Source organism: Zonotrichia leucophrys, chromosome 1A (genome assembly GCF_028769735.1).
Source record: "Zonotrichia leucophrys gambelii isolate GWCS_2022_RI chromosome 1A, RI_Zleu_2.0, whole genome shotgun sequence".
NCBI lineage: Eukaryota > Metazoa > Chordata > Aves > Passeriformes > Passerellidae > Zonotrichia > Zonotrichia leucophrys.
Window position 1 is genome coordinate 15,411,852 of NC_088170.1, and position 17,502 is coordinate 15,429,353.

The 17,502-nt window shown below is 50.2% G+C and overlaps 1 protein-coding gene across 15 annotated transcripts in view; it reads right to left on the reverse strand.

The window, feature by feature from the left end:
- PPFIBP1 (PPFIA binding protein 1) overlaps nt 1-14,778 on the reverse strand; it is a 101,592-nt gene extending 86,814 nt beyond the window's left edge. For all 15 annotated transcript variants that reach the window (XM_064701439.1, XM_064701402.1, XM_064701394.1 and 12 more), the window contains exon 1: nt 14,678-14,778. The gene's annotated coding sequence lies outside the window, so the exon portion shown is untranslated. The remainder of the gene's footprint in view (nt 1-14,677) is intronic.
- Between the last annotated feature and the right edge of the window lie 2,724 nt (nt 14,779-17,502).

Genomic DNA, 17,502 nt, shown 5'->3' on the forward strand with positions numbered 1-17,502 from the left:
CAAGCTGTCTGGAACACAGTTTTAAACTCATTTAAAATACAATGAGGGGAAAATTTCCTGCTTCTCATCACTCAGAGAAGATATTAAAGCAATGTTTTCCTCATTCCTGCTTTGCCTGGGTTTCATTACTCATTTTCCAGCTTTTTTCGAAACTGACAAATTTTAAAGTACAGGGGTTTTATGTGTAATTTTTTACTTTGTCCCTGCACAGGATGTCATTAGAAATATGCAATAATTAAGCACTGCATATGCACAGATATGAAGGTTTTGCTTTTACCTTGATTAAGTATTTGCTTTGTTTCTTTAAATCACGCAGCTTGTGTCTTTTACAGGAAATTAAATTAACACAAAGTATCTTTTAATAATCATAAGAGCTTTCCAGCAATTCAATTTGCAAAATGACAGACCAGCATTCTGCATCACAGTAAGCAGTTTATCAAGCTGTTTTGACAGCAGATCTTGTTCAAAGCCTTGTCCAGAAATGTAACACTACCTCCAACTACTGCAGGCGTGCAGTGACAGAAAACAGTTATGAAGACACAGCCAAGCACAGGCTTTCTCTTCACAACATGAAAATCTGGAAGTCTGTCTCTCTACCAGCTATGACCCAGCCAGGAGCAGCTCTGTGAAGACAAGTTAACACAGACCTGCTTTATTCTGTTTTCCTGAAAACGAAGCCAGCCCTGCAGTGCTGGAGGCCCCAGCCCTGCGTAGGAGGAAGCCTGGTGGTTCCACTCCCAAAACCTGCACGAGGTCTTGGCAGGGACTCCTCAGCACAGGTCAGCTCACAGGATGCGCACACGGGAGGAGGAGATGCAGGGAAAGACAGCATCAAGGTATGGAAAGGGCCTGAAACCACAAAGTAGCTCAGGGGGAAAGGCTGCTACGAGTGTGTGAGGAAATGCCCCTACCAAACCTATAAAACATGCCAGGGCCAGCAGCCCAAACCACAGGAAAGGTCTTGCTGTGACACACTCACCTCTTCACATGCCACTTGACTCCCCAAAAAGTGTTGCTTCTGCTCAGACATGACTACTTTCTGCCCTCATACAGCACAAAGGCTTCAAAAAACCAGAAAAAAAGCCCTGATAGCTGGAAAGCAGTAAAAATAAGGAAGGCAACTTATCCCAGCCTCAAAGGCAGTGAGTGGTGGAGTTAAGAGCCCAGTCTGGCCCCATCCACACAGCAGCAGCTCCAGCATGAGCACAACTGGCTTTTCAGCAAACGCTGAAACATGGAGCATACTCCAAACAAATATTCCTCAGGGCAGAAGAAAAACAAAGATGCATCAAGTGAGACTTATGGGTTAACTACTTTCACTCCTGGGTTCATGGGCTTTAGCTTATTTTTAGTAAGCTGCCTTTGCAGATGCCAAAATAACATCTCTCCCCCGCTGTACATACACAGCTGGACATGAATCCCCACAGCCTGGCCAGCAGCATCTGCATCCTGCTCCACAGATGTGAATTGCAAGAGGAAGCCTAGAGGGGAAGCCTCCTCTTGGGATCTCCAAACACAAGTAGTCAATATGGTCTAAGTGCCAAGCAGGTGCCAAGTGCCCGGAGGCACTGCAAACCCCACAGAGAAGCACAGTTCAAGGCCAGAACAAATTCATCTGCAAAATCACACTTGTCCATCTCTTGCCTCCACTGCTCCCAGCACACCTTCCTGAGCAGGCACATCTTTGTACACTTTTTGTTCTTTGAGAGGCCTAAAATCCTCATTGGGAGAAATCTGTCCACTCCAAAGACAAGCCAGCAAAGCCCCATGACTCTGGGAGCTGTCTCTGGCTCCATCCAGGGAAAATCATTCCAGCCAACGATGGCTCCTTAATGCCATTACAGCTGAGACATCCAAAACACCCTCACCCCAGTGCTTGGAAAAGAGGGCTAGGGCCAGAGACAATCCCAGCAATATGTTTTCACACTGTCCTGGGGAATGCCAAGCTTCCCATTGAGAGTCTGGCCATGAATCAACCTCCAGCATTTCCTGAGTGCCACCAGAGGCTCTGCCACAAGAACAGGGCTGTCACCCACTCACTGGAAAGCTGCCCTGACCAGACTGCTCTCCCCTGCCTTCCACATCCCTGCCACATGCTCCACGGCTGCGGAGCACCAGGAGGAAGCTGGCATACAGACTGGCACACAAAATCCCACCATGCAGGCAAAGCAGCTCCAGCTAGGCCCACACTAGCAGGACACACAGCCTGACTTCTCCCTCCTCCACAGGGAGGAGTTTGCAGGTCCACAGATTCACCTTGAGCAGCCTCAGAGATTTTTAGTTACTTTAGTTCATCTCCAGCACTCCTTTGCCTCCCTATACCCATAGTTCCCTCCCAAAAATCTGCCTCATTTCCCACAAACGCCTACACAGCGAGCTTGGCGTACTGGCTTGTCTCAAAATCTCATCAGGCCTCAAACAGAGACAGCCAACTTTCAGAGGAGGATTCATGCTTCATTTCTCATAGTCTCAAAGCTATGCCACATGTTGAGTCTGTGCTGTAACCTCCTGTTTATCAGGGAACAACTAACAGTTTAATTTGGATTAATCTCACGTATGGCTTCTATCAGACCCTTCAGAACCTCTGGCTGCCCTCACACTTCTGTATAAACACCAACAAAATCCAGGCATGAGGGCCTGATACCAGAGGAAAACATCTGTCTCAAAACTCTGCAGCACAGGCAAGACAGGCAGGACTGAAGGAAGGACACCACAAATTACAGCACTCTGAATTTCCCTGTGTGCCTGTGGGAGGGCAGGGACATGCACTGAGAACATGGACCCCTGGCATGTGGCACTGCCAGCTTCAAGCGCCAGCAGGGTCCCCTGCTCTGCAGCAGCTCAGGTGGGGCTCTCACCACCCAACAAGCCCAGTCCAGGCACCCTACATTCCCTGGGGGCCCTGTTTCCTTGCCCCTCACTTCCATGCCCAAGGACCTGAGGAGCAGAACCCCCACTATCCCTTTGGTACCAGGGTGTCCTCCTCCCTTCCCAGCCATATCCCTAACAGCTTGCCAAGACAAGAGACAACAGGACAGGCATCTCTATTTACACTATCTCTGGGTCTCCATCTCCAACCATCTCTCTCTTCCAAAAGCACGTGGTAAGTCAAACAAGGCAAAGTGGAACTCTGACTAGAAGCAGAAATGGTACTTTCATGGACTCTAGGAGGTTTTTATGGAAAGTACTCCTATTTCTCACTCTGCTTACAGCGAGTAACCTCACCCACAACTGGCTCTATATCCTAGGGCAAAGAGACCACAAAGTAAGGCTCAGAGGGAAGTAAGGGAGGAATGGTAGGACCCAATTCCTTCCTTTTAACACAGACAGAGACAGAGCCCCTGTTTTGCTCCTAAATGCACACTCTGCAGGAGCTACATGAACATAGCTGGATCTGAGGAATGGAAAAGTTGTTCCTCACCATGTGCAACAGCAAAGCCAAGCCTAATTACCACAGCCACAGGAAAATTATATAGAACATTTTTAGTAAGAAGAGAAATTAACTGCAAAATCACAGCCAAATTCCAATTTAGCATCAGCAGTCCATCTGGATACACTGTCCTAAACAAATGGGTGGCTGATCCCAAACTACCACACGTGCTGTAGCTTCCCTACCCTTTTTAGTTACAGAATGAGCTGAGTAGGGAGGGACTCACAAGGATCATCAAAGTCCAATTCCTGGCCTGCACAGGACAGCCTCAAGAACGCCCCTCTGTGCCTGAGGTTGTTGTCCAAACATTCCTGGAGCTCTGGCAGCCTTGGTGCCATGTCCATTCCTGGGGAGCCTGGTCAGTGCCCCAGCACCCTCTGGGGGAAGAACCTTTCCCTGATACCCACCCTGACCCTGCCCTGACCCAGCTCCAGCCATTCCCTGTGTCCTGTCCCTGGTCACACAGAGCAGAGATCAGGGCCTGCCCCGCGTCTTCCCCTCATGAGGAAGCTGCAGAACTGCTGTGAGCTCTGACCTCAGTCTGCTCTTCTCAGGCTGAACAGACCAAGTGCCCTCAGCTGCTTCTCATGGGGCTTCTCCTCCAGGCCCTTCACCATCTCCAAAACTCTCCTTTGGACATTGTCTGAGAGATTCAAATCCTTCTTATATTGTGGCTCTCAAAACTGCAGAGTCCTTCCCCTCCAAAAGAGGCACGGAGATACACCAGCATATCGAGACAAGCCCCTACAGAAACATCCCCTTGTTCCAGCTCCTTCTGCACTTCCAGGTGCCCCAGTCAGCTCAGCCCTGCCTGAACAGGGCAGGCCCAACTCTGCTGCCTGTTTTTCTGCTGCCACGGCCCAGTGTGAGGCACACACACATGCCAAGCAAACACCTCTGTTCTGACAGCTGCCTTTCCACACAGCACCAGGTCCCACCAGGAGTACGATTACCACCTAGGACAGCACAGGAAAGAGTGTCAAACAGCTTCTCTGCACAGAAACACAACAGGGAGAGACATCTGTTGCAAGAAAGCCAAACACACAGCAACTGCAGTTTTTGTTCATCATATCTCTGTGGTATTTTCACTGGTGAATGAATAAATCATAATTTACAGCAAAAGCAAGATTTCCAGTTGGAGGTTATTTACTTTCACCTCCATCACAGCAGCCCTGGCAAGCGAGAGGATGTGCAAGCCAAGCAGCAAGTGCTCGCATGCTGGGAACTGTTCAAACAGGAATAATTCAATCTTTTTGTAGTCTCACCCTGGCTAATTTGCCACAAGCTGTCTCTTTTCAGATGCTACATGAAACACGAGGAAAAAACCAAGCTGGATTAAGCTGGTCCATTTACAATCAGTTCATCTACAGAGAGTTCAGGTCAGTTCATTTTCTATGTTAAACAAATTCATTTTTTCAGCTTCACAGGGTTTAAGGAACAAAAATTTATTGCAGTAACCAAACATTGCTCACTGGACAAGCTTGCAGCGATTACTTAACTAATGCAAACGATTTTCAATGTGCGTGCAAGGAATGCATGGGATAATTCCAGGGCACTCTCTTCCACCAGCATTTTACAAGTACCTTTTAGGTAGCTATGGAGACGTTACAGCCTTTTTCATTTTGCTGTCATAACTAGACAGCTATTGATTTCTGTGCAAAATTCCTTGGAAGAGTGGGGAAGGGAGGAGGAGTTTCAAGCACCGTGAGGTCTGAGAGCAACAAGCTGAAGAAAATTTCAGAACAGATTTCAGATGGAGACATCAGCCCAGAGGCTCCTTGCAAAAGATAGCCTTGAACCTGGTCCTGCTTTGGTGCTTCTGCAAAAAAGGAGCTAAACATACACACGTCACAGGGATTGTCTTCCAACAAGCTCCAAAAGGAAAAACATTTCCAGCTACCACTGCCATCACCCTGCAGAAAAGGAAGCCCCCCCCAAGGCCAGGCTGTGGTTTTTCTCAAACACAAATCTCTCTGGAGGCATGGAGGGCCTCCATCCTCATAGTGATGCTGGGCTACAAGATGTTTCCCTCTCCCTCTGAGCAGGTCACACGGAAATCTCATCCCTGACACCCCTTGCAGGTAATCAGTGCCTCCTCTCCACCCCCAGCAGGCATTACAGCATTGTGATGGACAGGATGGACAGCTCTGCATTTCACTCTCCTTCCAACAACAGCCCAAGAGCTTGCTGTGAGCTCAGCACTGCTGCTCCTCAGCAGCTGATTGTGCCCAAAATGATGCCAAGAGAAATGCCTTTCACCTTGCCAACCCTTTAAGAGAAATCATTCCTGCATATGCAGATTTAAGACTGTACACCATGACAAGAGGAGACACAGAGAAGTCTGAAATGTGAGATACTGACCTGGAAAACCTTGTGTCACACAGATAAGGACATGCAAATAATCATGGATTTAGGTCTCACTCAGAAACTCCCTCAGTAATGAGAACAACAGATCAGGCTCTGAACAGATACTTCCCTTTGGGTAAAGCAGAAAGGAAAGCCTGTTCAACCAAAACATTTTTCTTAAATTCACCTTACACCCAGCCACAACAATGGAGCCAGAACCTGTAGAATTATCTCTACCACAAGCTGCAGGAAGTTTACCAGCACCACCCTGAAAATAAATCTCAATCTTCTCATCTCCATGCTGTGTTTACAGCCTCATGACTGTGCACCAAAAGGACACTCAAGCTCTACTGCAAATGGAAAAACACCAAGATGCTGCTGCTGCAGAACAAACCCATGACTGTTCTCTTCACCAAATGGCATCCAGAAATGCAGCTACATCTTCAATGCTGCTTTTTAACTCTTGTGAAGGCCTGGAATGGGGGAAGAATAAACCATCCTCTAAGCTCCCCAAGAAGCTGTCTGAGGACAGGCAATGCCACAGGGAAGCCCCAGGACTCACCCCATCTCGCAGCCAGCTGCTCCCAGATGTTTCCACCACCCCAACACTGCCAGCAGCATCTCAGCATTGGAGCAGAGCCACAGATCTGGTCACACCAGCTGCCAGCAGCAAGCCATGAGACTGCAGTGTCCCCACGCCATGGGGCACAGTCCCAGCCTCAGCCACTGCTGCTGGATGGCTGCATGTCCCCACCAGGGCACTGGAGAGGGAGGGAAGGGGGACACATCTGCACCCCAAACCCAGCCACAGCCTCCCACTCACCCAGAGCAGGGCACACACCTCCCTAGCATCCTCCACCAGCACAGGCTCCAGTCCTCCCAAGGAGAGGGCAGGGAGTGGTGCAACTCCCCCACAGCATCCAAATTCCTGCTGCACATCCTAAAGACAGTCCAGAAAATCCAGTTCTGTCCAGCACTATCAGAGAATGCAGTGGCCCTGCCCAGCACAGGAGGTCCAACACCAGCTCCATCATGAGTGTGGAAACCTCTGAGAAGATGCTTTTGCTTATGACCTGCTGGTTACATGTTTCACATCCAAGAGAAGATGGACACCAAGGCAAGCCACTATATGCTCCTTCTGGAGAAGAAAACAAAGAGCAAACCAAACAAAACTTGTGTGATATAAAAAAAAAAAAATCCAGCCTTTTTTTATATAAATACAAAAACCAAATTTTTGGAACCAATTTAAGCTCAGGCAAGAAATATAAATATGCATTTCTGAACTTTCCCGTGATGTTTCCTTTACAAACATAACAAATTAAAAGTGCTGTCACAAATTAAACCAGCTTTGGTTAAGTGGAGGGGAAAAAAATGCTGATGGCTCTAAGATCCAACTGACAAGCCTTTTCAAGTCTGCTCTGATGCAAAACCAACTCCCCAGGGATTTAAATTAAGAGTAAAGAAATATTTTCCTTGGCTTAATCCTGGTTTGGAAGCAGGACAGAGGATACTATAACGAAGCCAGCACCTGAATCGACCAGGAGCCACCCAGCTGCCACAAGCTTTTCCTGGAGACCAGCTGCTCAATACACCCCCTCTTCTTCAGCAAGACCCTTGCTCCACTGTACCAGCAGCTGTGGGCAGCAGCGGGGAACACTCAGTGTGCCCTGGCTGCTCCAAACTCCTCCCTCCCTCTCTGCAGGCCACTAATGCCATGACACTGCCTATGATGCACATCCAGGTCCAGGAGAACAGACATTTGGACTTGGACCTTCAGGGAAGTCAGTAAGGATGGCTGCCTCAGCCTCCAGCTGCAATGTGGGGGTTCCCCCTCGCAGCACAGAGGTCCCCAGGGTGCAGATCACACAATGGATTTGTCAGCTGTGGGATGGAGCACCTTGCTTTTCCTGGGGAGGATAAAATGTCTGTCTGGTTCTTCCAAAGGAAGCTCTGTGTACCATCCCTCCCCCACCCCTGAACAAAAGTCTACCAGAGATGCTTCCAGTGCACGAGGGACAGCAAAAAGGCTGAGCATCAAGGCCATCAAACCACCACCTCCCACACGTTTTCCAGCTTGGAATGCAGGTTCCAGCACCAGGAATGTTCCTTGTTCCCACACAGGCACAGCCTCACCCACACCCCAACCCTTGCCTGCCCCAGCATCCTGCACACTCCCCCTGAGCCTGGGGATGGACAAAGATGAATCCACCCTACTTTTAGCACAGGTCTAAAACCGAAACCAGGACAGCAGAAGAGATGGATGCTTCAAGACACGAGAAATGTTCCAAAATCATGCAAAACACAACCACACAGCTGACATCTATGAATACCTGCTCACCCTCACTGAGAATATCCCAAGGCATTCTCCTTTCCCCTATCTCCACAGCACCTCTACCACAGGAGCAGCCCACCTGAACCAAGCCTGAGAACAGACTCTGGCAGTCTCCATATGGCCAGAGGGATTTTTACCAACCCATGGCAGCTGTGTAAGGACATGGCAAAGCTGCACAAGATCACAAGGGTTACAACCACATGAGATCATAACTATTTTTGGAAGCACACCCACAGCTCAGGGTGTTTTCACAAAAAAGGTACTCTTCTCACCTGCTCTTCAAAACAGACATTAATTAGCAGCACGACACTCTGCAGAACTTTAATTTGATCCTACAGACATCTTCACATGCCAACCTCATGACACCCAAAAGCATGGAGACCAGCCTCCAAACAGGATGCAGGTCCTTCTCCCCATCCCTTATACTCTACATGACCCGGGTTAGGCTAAATAGCTAATTTCCTTCAACAGCACTCCTACCTTTTCCATGTTTCACAAAGGCTGTATTTCTGTCAAAACTTCTTACCTGGCTGTAGCCAGTGAGTACACACACTCTATAGGGAAAATGTGAAGTCAAGATTCAGCAACACAGCCTCTCTAGATTACTCTCAGCTCTTTGGACAGACTCAGCCCACGAAACACAAAGCTGGGAGAGAAGCCCCATGGCCACGCCTGCTGCCAGAGCAGATGGACAGCTGTGTGCACAGCTGCCACAGCACCCAGGAAAGGAACTGCTCTCCCTCGTCCCCAGAACAGAGCCTGGTGCTGGTTGGGTAAATGCACGTTTTCTTGTTTCTGTCCTCCATAACACAGCACAACAAGGGAAAGATTTGAGAATGAGGAGGTTGTGGGAATGGTTGTTCCGCAGTTTGTACACTTTTACAGTTATTTTACAGTTATTTTTCTGTTACCAACCATAAACTGTGTGTGTTGTATCTCCTTCACAACCACTGCCCATGAACCATCTGGGGTTAGTTCTACACTGACATATAAAATGTACCCTGTTTTTCCCTATGCTTCTGCTTCAGAACTGATCAGTCTGAGACAAGGCAGGGATGACCAGACCATTACACTTTCCTCTTATTTTGATGTGTCTGTAACAAAGCAAGAAAGCAAAGTTCTTCTCCCAAATCCATCACATTTGGAGCCATGAGAACTGTTGGGTTTCAAAGATGCTGGTTCACACTAGTGGTTATCAGATTTTTCCCATCTGTGACACAATCTGACAGCTGCCTGGCAGCACTGAGTTCTCCACTTGGGAGTTCAGATGCTGCAGCAGACGGCTCCAGTCTCAGCCTTCAGTTCTCCACTAATATTTAGGGGAAAAGCCCATAAAGAGAGATGCCAGTGCAAACTCACTTCTGCATCAGCACACCTGACCTCAGAGCCTTTTGTGCACAGGTACCATTTGGCAAGGGGATTTTATTCCTGCAAGAGTTACAACACTGTGCCTGCTGGAACAGGGATTGCCATCAAAATGTAAGCCAAGGGCTGCCCAAAGTCACTGGGTTTGTTATTTTTATCTCCTCTCAAACACCACAAGCCAGAGACTGCTGAAGTGGCCTCTGGTGCTGTTCCTTGACACACCTTGCACTGCTTAATGAGGCAGAGGCACAGAATGGAACAGGAGCATCCTCACCTCACCATAAACAATTCCCCCCAGCCAGCAGCTCTGGGGAGGAGCTCTCTCCAGAGGTATCAGCTCTGTCAGCACAAAGGGACCAAGCACTCCACAGCAGGAGCTCACAGCACTCACAGCCAGCAGATACATTGGTTTGGCAAGGCTGGATTACACAGCCCAACATTTCCCAAGTTCTCCACCTGCCTCCCTCATTGCATCGCTCCAGGCTGGGGTAGTGGCTGCAAAGTGCCCAGCAGAAAGGACCTGGAGGTGCTGGTCAACAGCAGCTGAACCTCCTCCAACACCTGCATGCCCAGGTGTGCGAGAAGGCCAATGGCTGCTGGGCTGGGCCAGCAATGGTGTGGCCAGCAGGAGCAGGGCAGGGACTGTGCCCCTGCCACATGTGGGCACTGGGGAGGCCTCACCCCAAGGGCTGTGTCCAGTTCTGGGCCTGGCACTGCAGGATGGACACTGAGGGGCCGGAGCGTGTCCAGAGGGGGGAACGCAGCTGGGCAAGGGGCTGGAGCACAAGTCTGATGAAGGAAAGCCAAGGGAGCTGGGAAAAGGGCTCAGCCTGGAGAAGAGGAAGCCTGGGGAGATCTTCTGGCTCTCTACACCTCCCTGACAGGAGGAGGCAGCCAGAGGGGGAAATCGGGCTCTGCTCCCAGAGAACAAGGGACAGGATGTGAGGAACGGCCTCAAGCTGTGCTGGGAAGGGTCAGGTTGGACATCAGCAGGAATTTCTTCATGGAAAGGGTGGTCAGGTATGGAAGGGGCTGCCCAGGAAGGTCTGGAGTCCCCATCCATGGAGGTGTCCAAGCAAGGGCTGGATGTGGCACTCAGTACTCTGGGCTGGGTGACAAGGTGGGGATTGGTCAAAGGTTGGGCTCGTTGACCTTGGAGGTCTTTTCCAACCTAACAAATGCTGTGATTCTATGATTAATGATAATCAATGATTCTATGATTAATGATTCTATGATTAATGATAATGATAATGTCCCAGGCAGGGACAGCAAACAGAAAGGCTTTGGCTACAATAGGCCGCAAAACTTGTATCTAAATATAGTTACACTAAGGAAAGAAATCAGCTTTTTACACAATTGGTTTACCTTAGCCTTTTAACAGAAACAGAAGGCCAGCCAATGGAAAAAGGAGAAAGCTTTAACCCAGCACACGTTCCTCATGTACTGCAGGAGTCACAGAGAAGCAAAGTGCTCTGGAAGCTAAAGGGCACCAGGAAATTCTATGTGCCCATAGCAAGAGCAATACACAGCCTGAGCAGCCACTGTGAATCCAGTGTGATGACTGAACTACTAATTGAAAATTCCATCCTTTAAGCACAAATAAAGTACTGCTTTGGCAGCAAGCACTACTAGAAAAGTACAAACAGCCACTGTCTTCAGTATGAGCTGAGTGAATACACAGGTCAATTTGTGAGAGAGAGGGGGGGAATAAAAAGGAGAGAATATAAAAATGCATCACTCCCTACATCTCAAGGTATGTTCCCAGCTAAGCACCCTCCCTATGGAGAGAAAGATCCAAAGCAAAGATCCCACCAGAGACCTACTGAGAGATGTCAGGACTTACCGTGATCTCTGCTGAAGTCACTTCAAAATGGAAACACACAACAAGTGCAGATATCAAACACATGGCAAGAGCAACATTGACCTCTAAGAGGACCAAGTTTTCATTCTAGATTAGATGCTAACTCTTCCAAACACAGAGAAAGAGATGTAATGTCTGGGTAACAGCACAGAGCTTTTTCTCTGTGATGCAAAGGTTAATGCTTGCAAGCCAGACATCTCCAATAGGCTACCTGTGATTTCTAAAGCTGTCATTAAATAATCACCCTGTCTTCACTCAGCCAGGATGGGAATTTATAGTAAATGTTAAATAAACATGTGGGCATAAACATCAGCAGTAAGCATGAGGTAAGGAAACAGTAGTTCACCTCTCCTGGGCTGGATTCAAAAGCAAAGTCACTAATGGGATGACTAATGGGATCTCACAATTACTGATGGGGGAAGGGGTTCACTATTTAGCCTAAGTACAGGAAGGTATTAAGTAGTTTTACTTATGAAGGTATTAAGTGTTTTTATGTATCCTTAATGCACAGCTGCATGCACACATTCCACTGAAGAGGAATGAACATAACAAAACTTGCCTGAACCTTCCAATAAACCCATTCCTTGCTTCTGTAAGTTTAGAGATGTGGTTTGGCCAGGCAGAAATGGGTCAGTTCATAATTGCACACTTGAAAGCAGCCACAAAACTTCAGTTTTGCTTTGAAACCCTGACAATCACCAAGGTAAGCACAAGAAGAAACTGTTTCAGATACACCAACCTAACCTGCACATCACCATTTAGCAGCTGAGGCAGAAGTTACCGGCACCTCCTTGAGGAAGGGCATGCAAATTCAGCAGTGGGACAGGGGCTTTACTGACCAACCCTAACATCACCCTCCTAAATCCTGCCTAATGTTTGGCTCCTACTTTCTCTGTTAAAAACTACTGCAAAACAGCAGACTCCCCAGTCAGAGGCATTTGGGGGTTTTGCACTCCTTTTGAAGCACCTCAGGAGTCAGGGATGTGCTTTTGGAACATGTGTCCCAGATTTGGGATCTGGGCCCCTCTCCATGTTCCCTCCACCTTCCCAGAAAAAAGCACACAAAGCACAACAAAGAAAATCAGTCAGTTCCTCCAAGGAGTTCCCAGCAACTCCCCCGTGCTCAGCCAGCCAAAGGCCCGGTTTGATGCAATGGCAGCAATAAGAAAGTGACTAAACCTTCGCTGGTTTCAAAGCTCTCCAGGGGAAGGATTTCCACTTCCCTGAAAGTGTTCCTTTAGGTGGGGAGAGAAACATCAGAGAAGCCCCACTCGGATGGATTCAGGAGACAAAGCCTCCTGAAGGACACTGCACCGAGCACCTCCTCACTCACAGGCCTGCCTGTGCTCAGGCCACCCTGAGCTGGCCAGTGAGCAGGGACCAGACTTTGTCCTGCTCATCCAGGGACCAACGGGACCAGCCAGGCCGGCAGCACCACCTGGGAACCTCAGTTTCCTGGGAATGGCTGTCATTTCAGGAATGTTAACAATTACCCTCCTGTGGCCACGGGTCACAGGCAAAGCCTCCCCGGGCACCTGCACAGACATTTCCAGCGGCTCCCCTCTCCTTCCTGCAGCGTGTGTCACACTGCCCTGGCACACAACCCAGAAAGGAAATAGGACTTGCATCTAAGGAGGCAAAAAAGGTGAAATTCACCACGGTTCCTGCCCCCTGGGACAGCCCTGGCTTCAAGGCGTTCCACCCTGAGTGTCAGGGACAAGCAGAGCCTGGATCTGCTGCAGACACAAGTGCACAGGACAAAGCAACTTCAACGTCTCTCAGCACAACTCTTACACCCAGAGACAGCAAATGGAAGGAATCCCAGGGCTCAGGGCAGGAGATGGGTTGCTGAAGAGGGAACCTGCTCCTCAGGGCCCCCCTCATAGCCAGGCAAACAGGTGGGGCTCCCGCTGCCTTCGGGAGGAAACACCAACCTCACCCTCCCGCTATGGGAACATCAATCCTCATGTGTGAGCACCACAGCACAGCTCCAACACTCACTGTCACTGCCAGCAGCTGATCTCTGATACAGCTTTTCACGAAGCTGTGCTAAATCCAAAACTCCACTGGGATGGGTACTAAGCTAAAGTAGGGAGTGCTCTGGCTCTTCATTTTCTCAGTGAGCTGAAGAAATCAGGAGGCCAGAATCTTTGCTGCACTTGGAACAGAGAGTTGAAGCAGATTTCTGCTTCCCTACTTTCCAGAACACTTCCCAAACCAACCTGCCATGCTGCCTCACTGAGAGCACCAGTTCTACTGAAACCTCTGCCTACATCCTTCACAAATGTAAATCCTCAACGTACAGCTGCTCCCTTTAACAGAGGCAATAAATGCCGAGCTGACACTCTGGGACATCTTCATCCCAGAGCTCCACGGTGTAAGCACGGAGAATATTCCCACTCCGTGACCCATTTCTGCTGTTTACTTTTTGGAATGCAGCGACTCCTGTATTGCTCAACGTGCTGCCGGTGCAATCGCACAGAGCCGACACACGGCGCTGCTGGCAGCGGCTGTGCCCGGGCCGCAGTGAGGAGAGGAGAGCCTGCAGAGCCTCTGAAGGCTCGGCACAGCCAAGCCCAGCCTGGAACTCCTCCTTGTGCTCCTCACTCACACAGGGAGCACACACGTGTTACAGCACAGCCAAGCGTCCAGCAGCAAAGCTTCCCTCCCCCCCAGGAACAGCCACGGAGGTGCAAAGCAGCTTTTTACAGCTCCAGCTGCACCAGCCACGGTGCGAGCGAGCACAGCGATTTCAGCCGGGCGAAGTCACGGCTCGAACAGAAACAGACCTCGAAAAAATAATTACAGGATGTAAGAACCCCAGGCCTTAAATCAAACCACATTTGTTAGCTCTAGATAAAACTCATAACTGCACTTTTACAGCGCCAGTGCCTGAAGCGTCCTACTAGAGGCTGAAAATATTAAACCAGAGAACGCCAACCTCTCCCCAAAACTTCCCCAAAAGTTCCGTCAGGTCCGGCACAGAAACAAGGCACAGAAGGTCGGGAGCGCTGAAAGCACTGGGAGGCGGCGGGGGGACAGGGACACGCAGGGGGGAGCAGGGGGCTGGGACACGGCACGGGGGACAGGGACATGGAGCGGGGACAGAGGCTGGCGGGATGTGGCGGCGCTGCCCCCTCGCTGTTCCCCGCCCCGGGCACACGCGGCGCTCCCGTCCCCGGGCCCGGGGCGGCTCTGGCCCCGCTGCCGGGGCCCCGGGCCTTGGCGGCGGCAGAGGAGGAGCCGCCGGGGCAGGGCACGGCGGGGCTCATCCCGCCGGGACACCAAGTTGCCGCCGTCGGCTCCGAGCGGTCTCGGAGCGGGTCCCGCGAACTTCCCTTACCTGCGGTCGAACCGCGCAGAGCCCTCCGGGGCGGCCGCGCCTCCGCCGGCTCCGGGCAGCCCCCGCCGCCGTCCCGCCCGCGCCGCTCCGCTCGGTGCCCGCCCCGCTCCGCCCCGCTCCGCCCGCGGCCCCGGGACCGGCCCCGAGCCGCCGCTCTGCCCCGCCCGGCCGAGGCACCGCCCGCCGCCGCTGCCGGGGCCGGCCATGAGGGAGCCGGCGTGGGGTGGTGCGAGCGGCCGAGTTCCCAGTGCCCCTCACGGGCAATCCCAGCATCGCTGAGGCTGGAAGGGATCTCAGAGATCACGGAGCGCAGCCCGTGACCCAACGGCGCGGCGCGAACCTCACCCTGGCACCGAGCGACACGTCCAGGCTTAGAACAGCCGCAGGAACCGCGACTCCGCCACCTCCTTGGGAGCAGCCCAGCGTGCTCTGCCCCGGACCCGGCCTTCCCTGCCCACCTCGGGATCCCGACGGATGTCCCCGAGTGTCTGCTGTGCTGGAGCGGCCCGAGATGCCCCGAATCGCTCCTCGGCAAGGGAAGGGGTCCGGCCGCGGCCCCCGAGCAGTGAGCCCGGTGCTGCAGCTGGCAGGAGACAGCACCCAGTGACACCCTGGTTCAATGGGCAGTGCACCCATGCCAGCGCTTTGCCTCAGTGCTGAGCATAAACGTGGGGCAGGTTTTAATGCACTGATCCTTGCTACATTGGCACGAGCGTTACACTCTCATTTCTGCCGTGTACGGGACTCAGTGCGCTCCAGCAGCACCCACGCCAAAAACCAGCCTCGGCTTTACCAGCTCCATGGCAGAAAGGCCTGAGATGCTGCTCTTTCAGGAGTGCAGCCTTACAAGTATCAGACCAAGGGGTTCAGCCAACTAACTCTCAGTTTTGTTTGGAGTTGACTCAAAGCTCTTCCTCCCATCCCTTCTCCAAGGCTGGGTTAGAGAAAACTGTTCATGTTTTGTTCATGGAATAGACAATTTGCTTATGCTCTGTTTCTGACCATAACATGCAAAGTGGAAGTTTACATTCAAAATGGGAAAAGTATTGGTGACATGTTGAAAGCAAACATTTTGAATTCCTAGCAAAAGTGGGAAGGTATCATTTGCTTTTTAAGCACAGTTTGCAAAGAGGACAAGTTGATCCAAACCACTTTTTTTTTTTTTCTGGCAAGTTACCAGCCTGTCACGTTGTCCATACAGCTCCAGTGTGTTTCAGGTTAAACAGCAGGACTAAGTTTCAGACTATGAGAAAAGAAAGGCAATTTTAAAATTGCCTACCTGGGTTTCTTTGGTATCTTCTATTTCTAGTACCTCTGTTTCAAAACTTTGATGCCTACCTATGGTTCTGATGCTCTGCAGCTGGTCTTTTTGCCCATTTTCCTCAAATTTTCATCAATTCTCCAGCAAATGTTACCAGTTTGCTGTCAGCTGATGGGTGAGTGCTGATCACACTCCAGGTCACACCAGGCTGAATCACAGGGATCCCACTCCAGCACTCCATCCTTCCTGAAATGGCTGGGCTTGGACTTGCCCAAGAACAAACACTCAGAACAAATATCCACTATTCTTCAGCCTTTGTTTTTTGAACTGAATTTTCTGTTGATTGTGTTTTTTGTGCTTTTAATTTTTAATTCAGAAAGTGAAGATCTTTATTTAAAAAAACAATGCAGAAGGGCTTCATTTGTCAGGGTGGCATGAGAGAGATCTCTCTGAAAACAAATCTTAGCAGACAGAACATTTCAAACAACTGTTTGGATTCTTTCATCAAAGAAAATACCTTTGCATGTTAAGACAAATCTCTGATAAGGCTTTCTGGTGTGCTGATCTCTCATCTCCCAGAATAGCGTAGTCCTTTTTGCTCCAGGCTGGTTTGCAAGGAATGGTTGATTTTCTCCACCTTTGTGAAAATGCAGCAACCTCAGAGAAGGCAAACAACATGCTGGTCCCTCCTGTGAAGGCTTGGGGAGGTTACAAGGAGTAAGAGCATTTTCCAGCATTGTCCATTCCATGAGGAGGTGAAGGAAAAGAGCTTTTCCCTGACTTTGCACTGGGAGCACGCACCGTCTCCGTGGTTACAAATCAATAAATGGCATTAAGCCCAGTATTTCAAGAGCTGTCAGAGGCATTTTGAAGGAGCAGTGTGCACTTTGTGACAGGATTTTCTTTGGGCAGTACATCCCATCTCCCACACGCTCACAGCGTGGTACAGCCAGGAGTAGTGTCCTAGTGCAGTTCATTTTCAGGATCAGTGGGGTGAGCAGATGAGCTCCAAGATCCCTATCACAAAGCAGGTGATTTTAAGAAAAACTCTTCCCTATTCAGGGCCAGGTGAGGCCCTGGCACAGGGTGCCCAGAGCAGCTGTGGCTGCCCCATCCCTGGCAGTGTCCAAGGCCAGGCTGGATGGGGCTCTGAGCAACCTGGGATAGTGGAAGGTGTCCCTGCCCATGGCAGGGGCTGGGAACTGGATGATCCTTGAGGTCCCTTCCAACCCAACCCATGCTACAATTCTGTGATTCTATCAGTGCTAGCTCGCAAGGAAGGCAGTGAAACACAATAACAAGCCATGTAGATCACAGCCAGTTCTTAAGAACTTTTTGTAAATAAATTCATCACTTTGTTGGGCCCCAAAGGTTTTCCTTTAGATCAAACCTGTTCCCCAAAATGCAATAGCTGAAAGAACTGAGGGATCTCCTTCCCAAAGAACAATGGTTTCCCACCCAGGCTGTGCATGGCTTTCACTTCAGGACAGCTCAGAAAGTGAACTCAGTGACTCCCTCTCTTTATTTCCAGCCAAGTATTAACCCCGCAGCTGAGCCAGGGTGT